Genomic DNA, 15,119 nt, shown 5'->3' on the forward strand with positions numbered 1-15,119 from the left:
TCTGTCTCTAACGCAAATAAAGCACTAAATAAAGCGTCTAAATCTCTAAATTACTTTTGGGTAACAACTTCTATTAATGAAACTTGATACCTACTTAACACGCCTTTTAGCGCTTATAACAGTACGTTATATATTTGGAAGATGGAAGTAATTATAAATTACACCATATAGATTCTCCTGCTTTTTTCGGAGTATAGGAAATTAAGCTATATTTTAATAATGCGGATTTATATGCAAAACTTTAATACCTCCGAATAAGAAGGCACAGTATGAACACCGTTCGCAAGACTGAACATCCCTCGTTAGTAGTTCGAGCGGGACCGACACCGACGTCACCGCTACCAGTAGACGCGACGTCGAACCAGATGGCTACTGAAATCATTTAATACACACTGAATAGAGACCCTGTTTGTTTTCAAAAGATAATTTAAATAAATTTGTGTAATCTGTGAGTGAGTGTTAGTGTAATATTGAAACATTTTTCCGTCAAGTACTCTTTGGATACAATTATATAAGTATAGATATAGTATACGGAGACTATATATTATAATTATACATACTATACATTATATAGTATAGGGAGTTTGGTTGCCTAGTAGTAGTAGTTTTGACTTCAGTCCCATAGCATAAAACGCCCTCAGAAATATCAGTACTGAGGTCTAAAAGCCGACGTCTACCGTTAATTTACGAAGTGATTTGTAACTTGAACTTTGTTTACTTGTAAATTTTAGCTGAACTTACATCTCATACGAAGAAGACTTCAGTCCCATGGCATAAAATGCCCTCAGAAATATCTTTTTTATTTTTATTTTTTATTTAATTAACGATAAGTAAGTGGAATACGGTTTTAATTATTCCTGCAAGTACTTAAAAAAAACCGGGATATTTATTTAGTTATTGGATCAAAAATATAACATATTTTGTAGGTTCTTCGCATCTTTAAGCCTTGTTGACTGTATAATGTGTTAATTTAAATATAAATCTAGCTAAATTAAAACTTCAGAACAATCGGTTCAGTTAATGTGTAGTGAAGGAGTGACAAACATATACACCCAAAAATTTAAATTTATAATATTAAAAAATTAAAAAGTACAGTACAAAAGAAGATAGGTACCTTATTTGAACGATAATTGGGAGAATATGTTTCCGTAAACTTTAGACAGTATTGTAGGTACCATATTTAAATTTGTCAATTTGATGCAAACAGTTCTTCAATCTTCGCGGACACTTCTTAATGTTTGGATATCTGCAATAAATAAGTGATTTGAATTATTACTGCATAAACTTTCTATTCACGACATGTCTATAAACATTTATGTAATATGTTACTATATATAGAACACATAATGCTTTTTGTTCGGCGGAAGGCTTCGGCCGGGGCTAGTTACGAATACCACCCTACGCTAGAAGATGTGTCTCTGAGCGACATACAGTTTCGGTACGATGTCGCTTAGAAACCGACTTATATATTTACTTGTGGATGACGATGATGACTTGTAGGAGAAAATTAGCATTGCAGTGTGCTGTGACACGCGACTTACAATCCTGATCTTGCATCAAACAAACAAAGCAACAACAAGGCAACAAACTCATATAAAATTCCCAATTGCGACTCTAAACATGATTAACTATGGATTAATAGTAATAATTACTTACAAACTCAACGCTATGTGTCCGTGATGGCCACTCACTATTAAATGCTCCAATATACCATTTCTACTGTAGCAATGCAAGTGGCAAAAAGTGACGCCTGCCGCTTTTGACCGCGCCCTGAAATGTACAAATAATTTTATTTACCACGTTGAGTATTATTATTGTAAGAATTATTTTATTTTTTTAGTTTTTGAAATTTGTACTTGTAGTTTCTAGTATTTATTTAAATTTTTAAATTTGATATTGTTTTTTTTTATTTGCAATTTTAATTTGATTGAAGTTATATTATCGTAATCTGTACATACTTGCTTATCTTCACAGTATTTTTTGTTGTAATTTTTGTCATATGGTTATTTGGCCTGAATTAAAAGCATTAAAAGCATTTATTATTATTGTTTGATATCGAATACCTAATGTCATCATCATCATATCAACCCATTACCGGCCCAGTACAGGGCACGGGTCTCCTCCCACAATGAGAAGGGGTTAAGGTTAAGGTCGTAGTCCACCACACTGGCCCGGTGAGGATTGGTGGACACCGGTTGAGAACATGGGGAACTCACGATGCAATTTTCGTCACGATGTTTTCCTTCACCGTTGAAGCTAAAGTTTAATATTTTAAACGCTTAAAACTTAGAAAATTAGGGGTGCTACCTGGGATTCGAACTCAGCTCCCCCAAAACTGAAGTCTGAACTGAGTCCTGCCCACTTGGCTATCACTCAAATTAAACTCAAAAAAACGCAAAGACTTAGAGAGGACCGTACAATGTAACTGTGCAGAGAAATACCCGGGTTTAAAACAAAATTATGTATATTTTATCGTTCTTCCTAAGTCGCGTTATCGAAGTTTTTGAAATCGTCAGATATTTGTATAAAACGTTTAAATAAAAACCGGAATAAAACTAAAATAATACTTATATTTATTCTACAATCCTTCACAGGCTTTAGATGTACATTATGTATTATTTATATATTACGTGTTATTTACGTATTTTTATGTTTATATGTTTGTATATATGTATGGAATATATTTTATATTTTTGTACATATCTTTAATATGTTATGTTTAGTATATACTATGTTTTATGTTTCTTTTTATGTTATGTTTGTTACCACCTACTTATTTCTTATAACATTTCTTGTAAGCCTTTGGTTGCCTGGAAGAGATCGCTATTTAGCGATAAGGCCGCCAAATTGTACGTTCTACCTTATTGTGCTGTTGTATTTGTATCTCTGTAAATTTTCTCTGTGGTGTACAATTAAAGTGTATTCATTAATTCATTCATTCATCATGTACTGTCTCTGAGACTTCTCAGTGAAACCGAAAACCTAGTAGCTATTGAGTAACTCACTGCCATAGTTTTACAGAAAGATATAAGATACAGCCCTAACCACACATACAAAATTTAAAAAAATGCAACTGACACTTCATTATATACGCGTCGCGTAGCGTAGGTACTACGTCAGTGTCCTTCTTTTATCTTTAATAGGGTTCTCATAAGTAAGTACTTAGAATGTTTTGAATTCGTTTGTATTTAAAAATAAATGATTTCGTAACTTGGTTAAATGTTGTACAATGAGACGCCAGTAGGGTCTATCAAAGGGTCCGTTTCTACATTGGGAAATAGTTCCGAGACTATCCAAAACTTTGGTAGTGGTCTAGCCCCTAGTAAATATGGAATTACAAGTAATGGACCGTGTTCCGGCGTCTCGGCACTGGAACGTTTATATCGACTCCGTGCCTCTCTGGCGAGCTGCTAAAAGTTGGTTTGATTGAGCAGCGCCCCAACAATCATAAATTTGACGATTATTTTGTTATTTTACTTTTTTGAAGGCAACAGGTTCAGTATCTAGCGCCTATTAACGTCCTATTGCTGGGCCCAGTCCTCGACTCTCATATGAGAGACGGTTTATGAGCATAGACCCACCACGCCGCTGCAATGCGGTTTGGTGGGCTTCAGCCACTATTTCCACAAGTAAGTGATAATAACCGTAACCGACAGGTACGGGGGTTGCCATCGCCGAATTCCTGATTCCGAGCCGGTACTAAAAATTCTTTTAATAAACGATACCTTAAATAATTTTTGACCCCACCTAGGATTTGAACCCAGGATCTCTTAATCCGTAGTTGAACGTGCTAATGAGTAGACCGATTAGGCAGTTACCAAGTTAGATTAATAGAATTTATCATAATAATTAATTTATAATTAAAGAATGTTGTAATAAAAAAATAATAGGAAATGCATGTAACAGAAAAATACTTATATAATTGACTTATTTTAACCGTTATTTAGATTGCAATTGTATACTATGGTTGTTGTATTTGTTATTTAAACGGTGATGCATGCCTATTGTTAAGTCGAAAAATGTCTATACCGACTACTGGCAAACTACAATAACTTAGGTAAAATGTTTCTGCAAAATAAAGAAATTGAATTTGAATTTGAATTAGAAATTCTCAGTAACAGCCAGCCAAATCTACCACATGAACTCATCTTGGATGCATCATCTAAATCCGCTATTAATTTAAAACTAGTCGTATCGCAATATGGGATAGACATTTTGCTTAATCTATTAATTAGTAAATAAATATTTGGTTAGAAATGCACTGCTATAAGTCTTAATAAAGCTTAAAACATTTTATACTGTCAGTCTTTTACCTACTCTAAAAATCTCTTAACCTTATGTCTCTAGCTAAATCGGCTACTAGACGGAACATAATATATACTAAAGTACATAAGGAAATATAGCTTGGGAACTTAAATTAGCGAGAGTACTCACCACGGCGTTCTCAGCATCTCCTCCTCAGGGCCTGATGCACCCTCCACATGGAATCCTTTGTCCGGGCCGCCGTGTTAGGCCAATTTTCCCGCCAAATTTCGCGAAAAACCAACTGCGCTATGGCGATATGGCGTTGAACAAAAGGTTGTTTTTTAAATATAAAAAAAAATACAGAAATTGTTTAAATTAATGAAAATAACAATTTATAATGAACGCGTGTGTAGGTGTGTAGGTGACTGACGTTCTTTTCCATTGTTCCCTAATGACGTGGTTACGGCATGGTAACTCGATACAACAATCATTTTTATTTATTTTGTTTTTGTTCAGATTTATTAAGTACATAATAACACTTAAAGACGGTTCACGCTAGTAACTTAAGCATAGTCGGAAATATAAGTTTCGCACCTCTCAAGTATTTATGAAGTCCTGGTAAAGACTGGCAAAACTGGCCTCACGAAGATCAATAGAGAGGAAGTACACGTCATAAAATTTCACTTTCGCTCTGACGTAATGTTTGGTAACGTCTTTGAGGTAATGTACTCGTAAGTGACGTCATTTCTGACGGACTTTGGTGTACTTTAAATTAAGCGCCGGCTGAGACTATGGTTGGTCTTTTTGGTGAGCCGAGCAGAAGGTCAACCATGCTGGGTTACCATGCAACCATGCTGGACATTAGCTCTGTAGCTCCTCAGCTCAATCCAAATGAGATGATGAGAAGTCTAGATATAATGAGTTGGTGTAACTACGACGCGGCTGTCTGAGTAATGTGCAGGAAACATTGCATGATTTACTTTGCTCAACATGCTCAGTATTGTGAGGTTCGTCAATTTATGTCCTGGTCTCGGAGTTGGAATTGACGCAGGCTTTTGCACGCCAAACACAATGGCGGCCGTCATTTGCGGGTCCCTTAATAGTTTAGATATCTGACAATTGGACTCAGTAGTCTGTTTTTTTAGGACTACGTCCACCGGGCCCACTTGTTACTGGATAGTTTTATGTATTATTTCTCTGTAACTGCATTGAATTATTTGTATTTTTGGAAAATTCGACGGCAAGGAGTAATGAGGAATGAGGAATGAATAACGGATGTATGTTTACTGTAATCGTTTGATGTTTAAACTTCAAATTACTAATGTTATTTAATAATTCTAGCATTATTTTTACGTATTTGTTTGTATGATAACTTACTAGTTTTGGAAAAATAACTACATATTTACATATAATAAACTTGTGTAGTTTATTATATGTAAATATGTAGTTATTTTGGAAAAACCAGTATGTACTTTCTCATAGATTTGGTTAGACAAGTATCTCGACTCAGAAAAGGAGGAGGTTTTCAATTCGACTGTCTTTTCTTTTTTCTTGTATATTTGTTACACGATTACTCCGACTATTATACACCGATTTTGACGATTCTTTTTTTGTTTGTTATGTTATACCTTAAAGTTGGTCCAATTTTGAAACTTGTAATGAAGACCAAGGATGGCCATCGAAACTTTACAATAATCTGAATAACACTAGTTGCGCTTGGAAAATGGTATATAGTAGGTAGGCAATTAAAGGATTAGGCAAGGCATAATAAAGGATTTCACACGATTTCTTTGTCTAGACAGCTTTATCGGTTTCTGTTTATCCCGATTTAGTGTCAAACCGTTCTCAGTAAGGATTTCTACGAAAGTTAAGTTTCGAATCTCTGACGGAGCTTTGAACTCCTGGTCTGAACGTTCACAACGGGCTGCACGAAAATCAATAGGATCACAAGTAGGGGGGATATTAGTTGTGGCAATAAGCAAATAAATATAGTAAACATGGTATAAGCCACGGGCGATCTTGGCTAGATTTGCAGATTAGTCTATTATTAAAATACTTTTTACGAAATCAGTGTAGGTGTACTTTATTGTATGAAAATGAGAACAGCAGTGAAAGATAGTGCTTTTTTCAAAAAAGTTAAATAGATTACGTTTTGTTCGTCAATTAATTAATTAAAAGGTAAATTTTAAATATAGTCCCATGATAAGGAAATCATATCATATTTGATGATAGCAGACCAGAGCAATTGAGGGAACCTTCCGAAAATCGTAGAGTAGAGTAGTGTGGTTGTAAGTTTTTTTAATAAGTTGACATTCGGCTATAATAGCAATCATAGTTTAGTATTGTTTAGATTTCGCGAGTATCATTCGAGATAAAAGACAGAACTCCTCAGCAACAAACCACTCAACGTACTGCAACTTAATACGTTCTCTTATATAAAAAAATTGGTTGCCTGTAAAGTCGGTATACGGGCGAAAGTTTTACGTGACAACGACTTTGAGTGGTAAAATAATTTTAATGTGAATATTCATTCGTATAGTAGGAAGAAGGATGAAATAATAGTAACAATTTAAAACATTTATTTATACAAAGAATTATATTTAAAACATTAATTTATACAAAGAATCTCGCACTGAATTTCATAGTAACAAAATTTTATTTTTACCTTTACACATACATACGTATTTATATACAAATATACATACAATAACTTGCAATACATTTGCGTACAATGAAACAGCGTTTACTACAAAGGGACGCGTGCCTTTCACTTTTTATGTCTGTCTCTCTCGCTCTTAGGCGGGCTAACCATGCCCGAGTGGAAGGGACGCGTGCCTCTCACTCGCTCTCATTGTGAGCGCATAACGTGAGCGGAGCGTAACGCAGTTTCTTGAAGTGTCACCCGGCAAACCAATTTATAAGACGTTGTCACGTCAAAAAGCGTAATAGATAAATATGTATTTTTTTGTTGTACTTATATATACGAGTCATCTAGAACACGATTTTGGCTCTTAATTTAACGATTATTTTTTGGATAATAACTGAACAGATGTGCAACATATTCTCCTTCAAAACACACCCATCCAATATTGGCTTAAGACAAATAATGTTAGGTGCTGATACTTGGCCCGCATATTATCTTTCGATGAGTATTCAATGTTTGAAAGTACAATTATTAATTATTTAATTAAATAGGTAAGATGAACTTTAGTAGGACATAAGGACGAACATTTTCGATTGGCGATGTGTACTGAATTGAAAGTTTCAAATAGTGGATGATTGATGAGCAAAAAAGTACGTGATTTGGATCGCCATACCATACTATAAAGATGAAAGGTTTGTTTACTCAAAATGTACAAGTGCGTATGGAAGTACCAGTGCAAATAAAAAAAATTTTTTCATAGTTTTTGCTAATGAGAGCAAGTAAATAAAAAATCAGCCACCAACAAAAAAAAAACATCATGATTTTTAGAGTTCATAAAATTAAGGCAATTAATATTTGTTTTTAGTTTATTAAATTAGTCAACTTTAGTTTGATATGATCTTTATCAAAACTATACTATAATTTCTGTAATATTTCGTTATTAATGGTGTGATGAATTGACCATCTTATTCAAATATGGAACTGCAAATATACTCCGTGAAATCAATATATACATACATAAAAAGATAGAAGGTATCCTCGCGAGCACTAGCGCGGCATCAGCGCGGTAAAATTACTAAGACTTCATAAATGCTACGAAAGACGTGCGTAGATAGAATAAGGTATTTATTCTGATTTTGTTATTCTAGCGCTGTTTGGATTCAGAGATCGATGAAACGAAATTGTGTCATGATAAAGAAACAAACACATATATATATATACGGTTAATTTGGCGAGAGAATGAGATAGAATACATTACTCATTTTGTTTTATTTACTATATAAAATGCATGAATATTTAATAATTCATAATTTAATAATGATCTTGACATAGCTATCATTAAATGATGTCTTGTCATTTATTTAAGAATTTTTATATTAATAATAATATTAAAAGCCTTTATTAACAATCTTATAAATTACATCCCTACTTATTTCTTCTTAGTATTTCCAAATTAAAAACGGTTTTGGTAAAAAATTATGTTTTATAATAGACAACGGTTATTTGATTGTCTCGCTCTCCAGCATAAGCCTCCCCAAGTGTTCTCCACAGAAATCTATCCCTTGCTTTCCTCTTCCAAATTGTTCCTGCCACTTTTTAATATCATCTTCCCACCGACGATACTGTATACCCTTATTCCTCGTTTTATATCTAGGACACCATTCCATTTCATTTACATTAATAAACAATAAAAAAAAAAAAATTACTTCTGGGGCATTTTCGTTAACGTTTTCAAATCACTAATTCATATCGTATGACATCACTTATAAGAACTCTCCCTTTAAAGTAGTAGTAGTAGTTTAAAGCCATTAATTCGGTAAATTTACATTACCAAATGAAAACAACGAAAACATCTGAAAACCACTGTGCTACTTAACAATAACGAATTGAATCTGGTGGATGCGACAGTTTTTCTAGGAATAACGTTAGACACTACCTTAATAGGACCCTCATGTTAAAAAAAATTAAACCAAACATAAGTTTACGTGCCGTACTACTTTTGCAAAGTTTACCGTAGACAAAAACTTTCTTTGACTTTTCCACTCGATATTTTTAACTCTCAGTCACGTGCCCGGGTCAACGTACGAGCCGTGAAGCTGCAAGATCACTAGGACTTCTTATAAGAAAAGAGTTACAGATGCTGCATTTTCCTACCATCTGACCCCTTACAACTTTTGTTAAGTTTACCGCAGACAAAAACTTTCTTTCAAAAGTAGATCAATGCTGCAAATTTATGTTGCATATCAAAAAAAAGAGCATCTTATATTATTTTTTGTTCGGTTTGCTTATATTTTTATTCTTATTCAATGCATCAGTTTATTATAAACACGCCTAATTACGAATCTTCTTAATGTAAATACATTTGTAATATGTAAGATGCAAAAACTATGTAATCACTATTTTTGCGCAATAGAAAATAAATTAACTCGGCATATTACATATTTTATTAAACCTTCTTAGACGAAAATTTTAATAGTAATATAGCTGTATGGCTCGTAAGAAAGTAGCCGTGGTAGCCTAGTGGGTAAGGCTTCGGCCTTCCTTCCGTGGAGACTGAGTTTGAGCCCCGGCACGCACCACTGACTTTTCGAAGTTATGGGTCATAGTAACTTACATATCACTGGCTTTAAACAGTGAAGGGAAACATCGTGAGGATGCAGGTTTCCTCACGTTGTTTTCCTTAAAGTTCTCTATTTTGTTTTCAACGGTGTTTGAAGTCTGCCATTCCAAACTTGGCCAGCGTGGTTGACTACGGCCGAAAACCTTATCATTCTGAGAGGAAACCCTGTAGTGGGCCGGTCTGTGTAAATGTTTGAAGACTTCAGGCATTAAGGGATTATATAAGAAAAGATGTCATAAAGTGCCCTAACGCTGCTAACCCGAGTAGGATTTGGCAGTTTACCTGTTTCTCAAAATTGGACGTACTTAACTGGATCGGATATCCTCGGTTTATACACTCATCTACAATTTCAACAAGAGATATTTTTGAGGGTTTTTTAATTTTATTTTTTTATTTATTTTTTAATTATGTATTTATAGTAGAGTATTTGTATGTTTATATGTTTGTATATATGTATGGAATATATTTTATATTTGTGTACATATCTTTAATATGTTATGTTCAATATGTTTATTTTATGTTAATTTAGTTTAAAATCCTATTATTTCACTAATGTTTGTTGTCCCACCTACTAATTTCGTATAGCATTTTCTTGTATGCCTTTGGTTGCCTGGAAGAGGTTTGGCGGAAATTGTACGTTCAACCTTATTGTACTGTTGTATTTGTATCTCTGTAAATTTTCTAACCAAATAGTAATCGCTCCCGGTGTTCACTCTCTTCATATCTGAAGAAGTCAATCTCCCAGGTAAATTTCCGGTGTGGCCGCTTTTTTAAGAATACGCTTATCATAAAGAGGCCGTCATAAGAGAGAGCTGAGAGGTGGACAATCCAAATTACCCCACTTCCAGCTCTGCACAGCTTAGCTTGCCCAGCCCAGCGTTGAAATTCCGTATCGCAACACTGTAGTAGATTTTTGAGGCATGAAAAAGTCTCAAAATATCCTCATACATTGACTCTACTTCCTCGTTGGAGTGCACCATTATGGGAGCGTGCGTAGACCTGTATAACCTTCAGCAAATACCGTTTGGTGATTCTGAGTATAAGGTACGCTACCCTGCTCGCACACTTTCGAGAAACGTTTGCGTTAACGAGCTATTTGTGGACAATAAATCCTGCACCACCTTAGGACTTGTCGCCGTCCCGGTAGAACAAGTTGCCAGTTTTTAAGATTATCGTGTTCTCCCCTCTTTTACGGGCGTCACTTAAACCTTTACACTCTAGCGCAACTTGATCGACTAACTTCTCATTGGTCCTCAAACTTGTTCTTTATACTCGTATGTTGCCAAGTTCAGTTAGCGGGGTTGGCAGTGGAATCTCTTCCGGAGATTCTTGACATCACGCCCCGCCGTTACCATAACCGCTGCCAGAGCCAGGAATAGAACATTTTGATCGGGGGATGCTTTATAATCGATACTGAGTCCAAAAGATGGAGAGTTGTGCATTTTTATTTATTTTCTGTCTGTCTGTCTGTCTATCTGTCCAGGCATCACATAGTAAATTTGATATAGTGATTGCTGATATTCCAATCATCAAATAGGATACTTTTTATCCCGATAAACAGTAAGTTTCGTCTGGGAAATGGGATAATTTTTTTTATCAATTTTGCTTCATAGCTCCGTTAAATTTTAACTGATTTTATAAATTATTTTTTTATTTAAACTTTTAAACATGTATTGACTTATTTTAATAAAAATCTGATAAATATTGTCGGAGATAAAGGACACAACTCTTCACTTCACAAGTCGCGAGACATATAGGCCAACGATTGAATGCATGCGTACCATCCTACTAATATTATAAATTCGAAAATTTGTGAGATATAGATGGGATGTATGTATGTACGTATCAACTAAAATAATGAAAACTTACTAACTCAGTATACATCGTAAAATAATAGTGGGTACATAGCTAGGTACTTTAATTTTAACGTTGATCTATTCTAGCTTCTCGATTGACTCATACGCGGAGAAAGTCACGAGGGTCCGCTAGTTAATCAGTAGTAAATTCGTTTGCCACTAAAAGACAAATACTTTAACTAAATACAGATACAATTGTTGTAAATATTTATAACATGAGCTACGTTGTTGTTACGTTCCGTGCCCGGGGTGAACGACTGAGCCGCAAAGCTGCGCGATACCAAGACTTCATATAAGAAAAGAGTTCGAGGTATTTACTTTCTTACCACCTGTTTCCCACGTTATCGTAAAACTTTAAGTGAACCCGTACAAACTTTCTTCCATTTGTCTACACAATATTTTTAGCTCTTTATACTTAAACTTAATAACCTATGCTACAACGAATGTTTAATTATTTAAAATACTACAATAATGAGTATTACTGAATTCCACGATGAATTCGCTAACAGAATCTTGTTTAAAATCTGATTAACACAGTTTTTGTCAGACGAACTTTGTGTTCATTTTTGTTTGTGTTGGTGTACCCTCATTATAAAAAGTTATAATTTGGTTTTACTCGTAGTTACGAGTTTATAGACAGCTTTATAATTATTTTAACCTAATTTTCGTGACTCCGTTTGATTTTTTTTTATTTTGGAGGCTAGTATATTTGGTATCATAATAATTTGTTATGATTTAAATATGCCACAAGGGTACTTGAATAATCCGGACAATTTTTAAAAATAAACTTTTGGGGAGAATTTTCTCTTACATCTCGGTATCCAAAATTTATACCATTGACAAAAATTGTCGTTTAAGAATGCTTAATTGAACCCTAAAGACAAAACATGCCATGCAAGACATGCTTTGAGAATGAACCATTCTCGAGCGCTAATAAGACCATTCAACAAAAGGGCCGCCTCTGAGGCATTAGCACTCAACAGAAAAAACCTATGCATACTAGTGCGAGCGCTTACGGGGCACTGTGGGCTTAATAGACACATGTTCAACCTAATGCTGCAGGACACAGATCTATGTAGACTCTGTAAGGAGGCTGCGGAGACGCCGCTGCATTTGATCTGTTCCTGCCCCGCGCTGATGCATAAACGCAGCACTCTTTTGGGGAAACACATAACGCAACCAGAGGATGCTAAATTTCTTCCAGCAAGGAAAGTGCTGCTTTTCCTGAAGGCGACCAACGCTTGCTGGGAGATCTAGACAGCGGCGTCACAATAGATCGTAGCCGGTCGACGTGTCACCAGGGACCAGACGAACCTGAGCCGCAAGCAGAAGAAGAAGAAGAAGACATGCTTTACTTACTCTGGCATGATGTGAAACTACATTTCATAGATCATTTTAAAAGTTTTGTATGTGGAAAGATAAATTCCTTATAATCGTTCCGTAAAACTTTATACAGTTATAGCTTATGTCACAAAAATACTATTCTGAGTTTGTTTATAATTACTAAAGCTATCGATTTGAAATTTCGATATGTGGGTATAATTGAAAATAGAATATATTCTTATGTCATCATCTTATACTTCTAATACTTCCAAAAATATGTGTACAAAGTTTCATGAGGATCGGTTAAGTAGTTTTTGCTCAAAAGCGTAACAAAGAAACTTACATTTACTTTTATAATATTAGTAGGGTTAGGGCTATCCCTTAGTCCTATCCCTTAGTTTAGTCTTAATATCCCTATGGATATTAAGACTACCTACCATGGTTCTGTAGCTTTCTGAATCATTTATCAGATATCTTATCATTAAGGAGATAAAAGCTACTAAGCTAAATATCTACAATTAACTGCATAAGAGCGAAAATAATGCGATTTTTTAGAACATCTTGTTGCAATAAATATACTTTCTTTACGCCTTTCTTTTCAGTGAATAACTATAACCGAATTCCGTGATGATGTCGCGGGCAGATGCTTGTTTATAATAATTTAAAAAAAAATAAGGGATGGTTCAATAATTGTTGCTTACTTACTAATGATAATATAAAGGGCATAAGTTGCGTCACATAACCGGGTCAACGACCGAGCCTCGAAGCTACCTGATTACCAGGAATTCATTTAAGAAAAGAGTTACAAGTATTTCAATAATCACTACCAGGTTCCCGCGTTTTCGCCCCCGTACAACTCTAAATAAGTTTCCCGTATGGACTTTGTTCGGCGTAATACACATTATTTTAAGCTCAAAGGGAATAAATTAAGAAAAGAAAAATGAGAAGTAAAGCCTATGTAATTACTATTTTTACAAATCAAAATATAAATTACCTGAACATACCGCGTCCCGAGGTTATATAGTTTGATTGGCTTCTAATTTGCCAGTATGAAATGCCTCGTTAATTTTCATTGCTACAAGACACATTTTCAGTGTTCCTAATAATATCTGGCAGATGGTTAAAAATTTTTATAGATATAGTTAGAGAGCCTGACGTATATCAGCAGGCAGGGAATCCCCGAGTTGTAAAAGAGTTACTATAGTATTTCGTGCGACTGAATGGAATCTGGAGTTTTCCGTCGGTATCAATTTATAAACAATTGCTAAACTAAAACGTCGGTACGGTTGAATCATCAACAATAAGTCATATTTTAGTAAAGCTATAGGTACTCCCCAAAAAACACTATTGTAAACAAATCATTTCTATTTTTCTAGACTACAATGTGTTTAAATAACAAGAGCCGTATTTAAGAGTAATTTTATTTGGATTTTTAAGGATAATAACCTAACCTGTATTGTTGTTAAAGTCTTCAGAGTCATTTTAGTTTCGTAAAAAGCCAGAAATCGTAAAATTTTTCGTAATTAAATGCAATCCAGACCAAAAACGTCTTAAAGGGTAACCTAACGATATTTAAGTTATGTACATACAAGCCGTTATCAGAAAAAATGCTAGACTCTCCTGCTTTTATTATTATTTACTCTTGAAACTTTCAAAATACAGTTATTGGTAAGTGCCCTGTTAGATCTACATTTTCATATTTTCAAGTTTTGTATATGTTTATTAGTTATCAAATGGCATCTTTTCTTTATATTTTCGCGCTTTTTAGATCATATCTCGAAACTTGATCTTTGAAGTTAACGACACTTTAGCTTTAGGACGGCAGTGTAATGGATCAACCCATAACCGGCCCACTACAATGCACGGGTTTCCTCCCACAATGAGAAGAGGTGGTGATGATGATGATTTCTATTATTTCTATGATTTCTAATTATTGAGTGAGGCTATTTTACAACATGCTACGACTCTAAGGCATATCAGGCAAAGGACGGGCGATGCCACGTGGTCGTCGTAAAACTAAAGTTTGTATGGGATAAATTTACTCAACAGAAGTAGATACGGACGTAGTAAAAAGTCTCGGGGACCGTTTTGGATCTCTAGTTTATCGATGAAACAATATATCAAACAACTTCTTAGCGGTTGGACCGATTTAGATGTGTATGTACATTTCAATTAATTCCTGTTGGTGGTGCTTCTTAATTGTCCCAGTGCTGCTTTAACATATAATAAGCTGTATGAGGTCCGATTCCGTATGTAAATCTATTTAAATTTTTTTTTGTTTCATCATCATCATCAAGCGATTGGAGTCCTCTGCTGGACAAATGTCTTTTATTGAGAGTTCCAAATTCCACAGTCTTGGGCCGCTTGTTTCCAGCGGCTCCCGGAGACTGGTTTTGATAGCGTTTGTTCACCTCGTTAGGGGTCGACCATC

This window comes from Pararge aegeria, chromosome Z, assembly GCF_905163445.1.
Source record: "Pararge aegeria chromosome Z, ilParAegt1.1, whole genome shotgun sequence".
NCBI classification, from domain to species: domain Eukaryota; kingdom Metazoa; phylum Arthropoda; class Insecta; order Lepidoptera; family Nymphalidae; genus Pararge; species Pararge aegeria.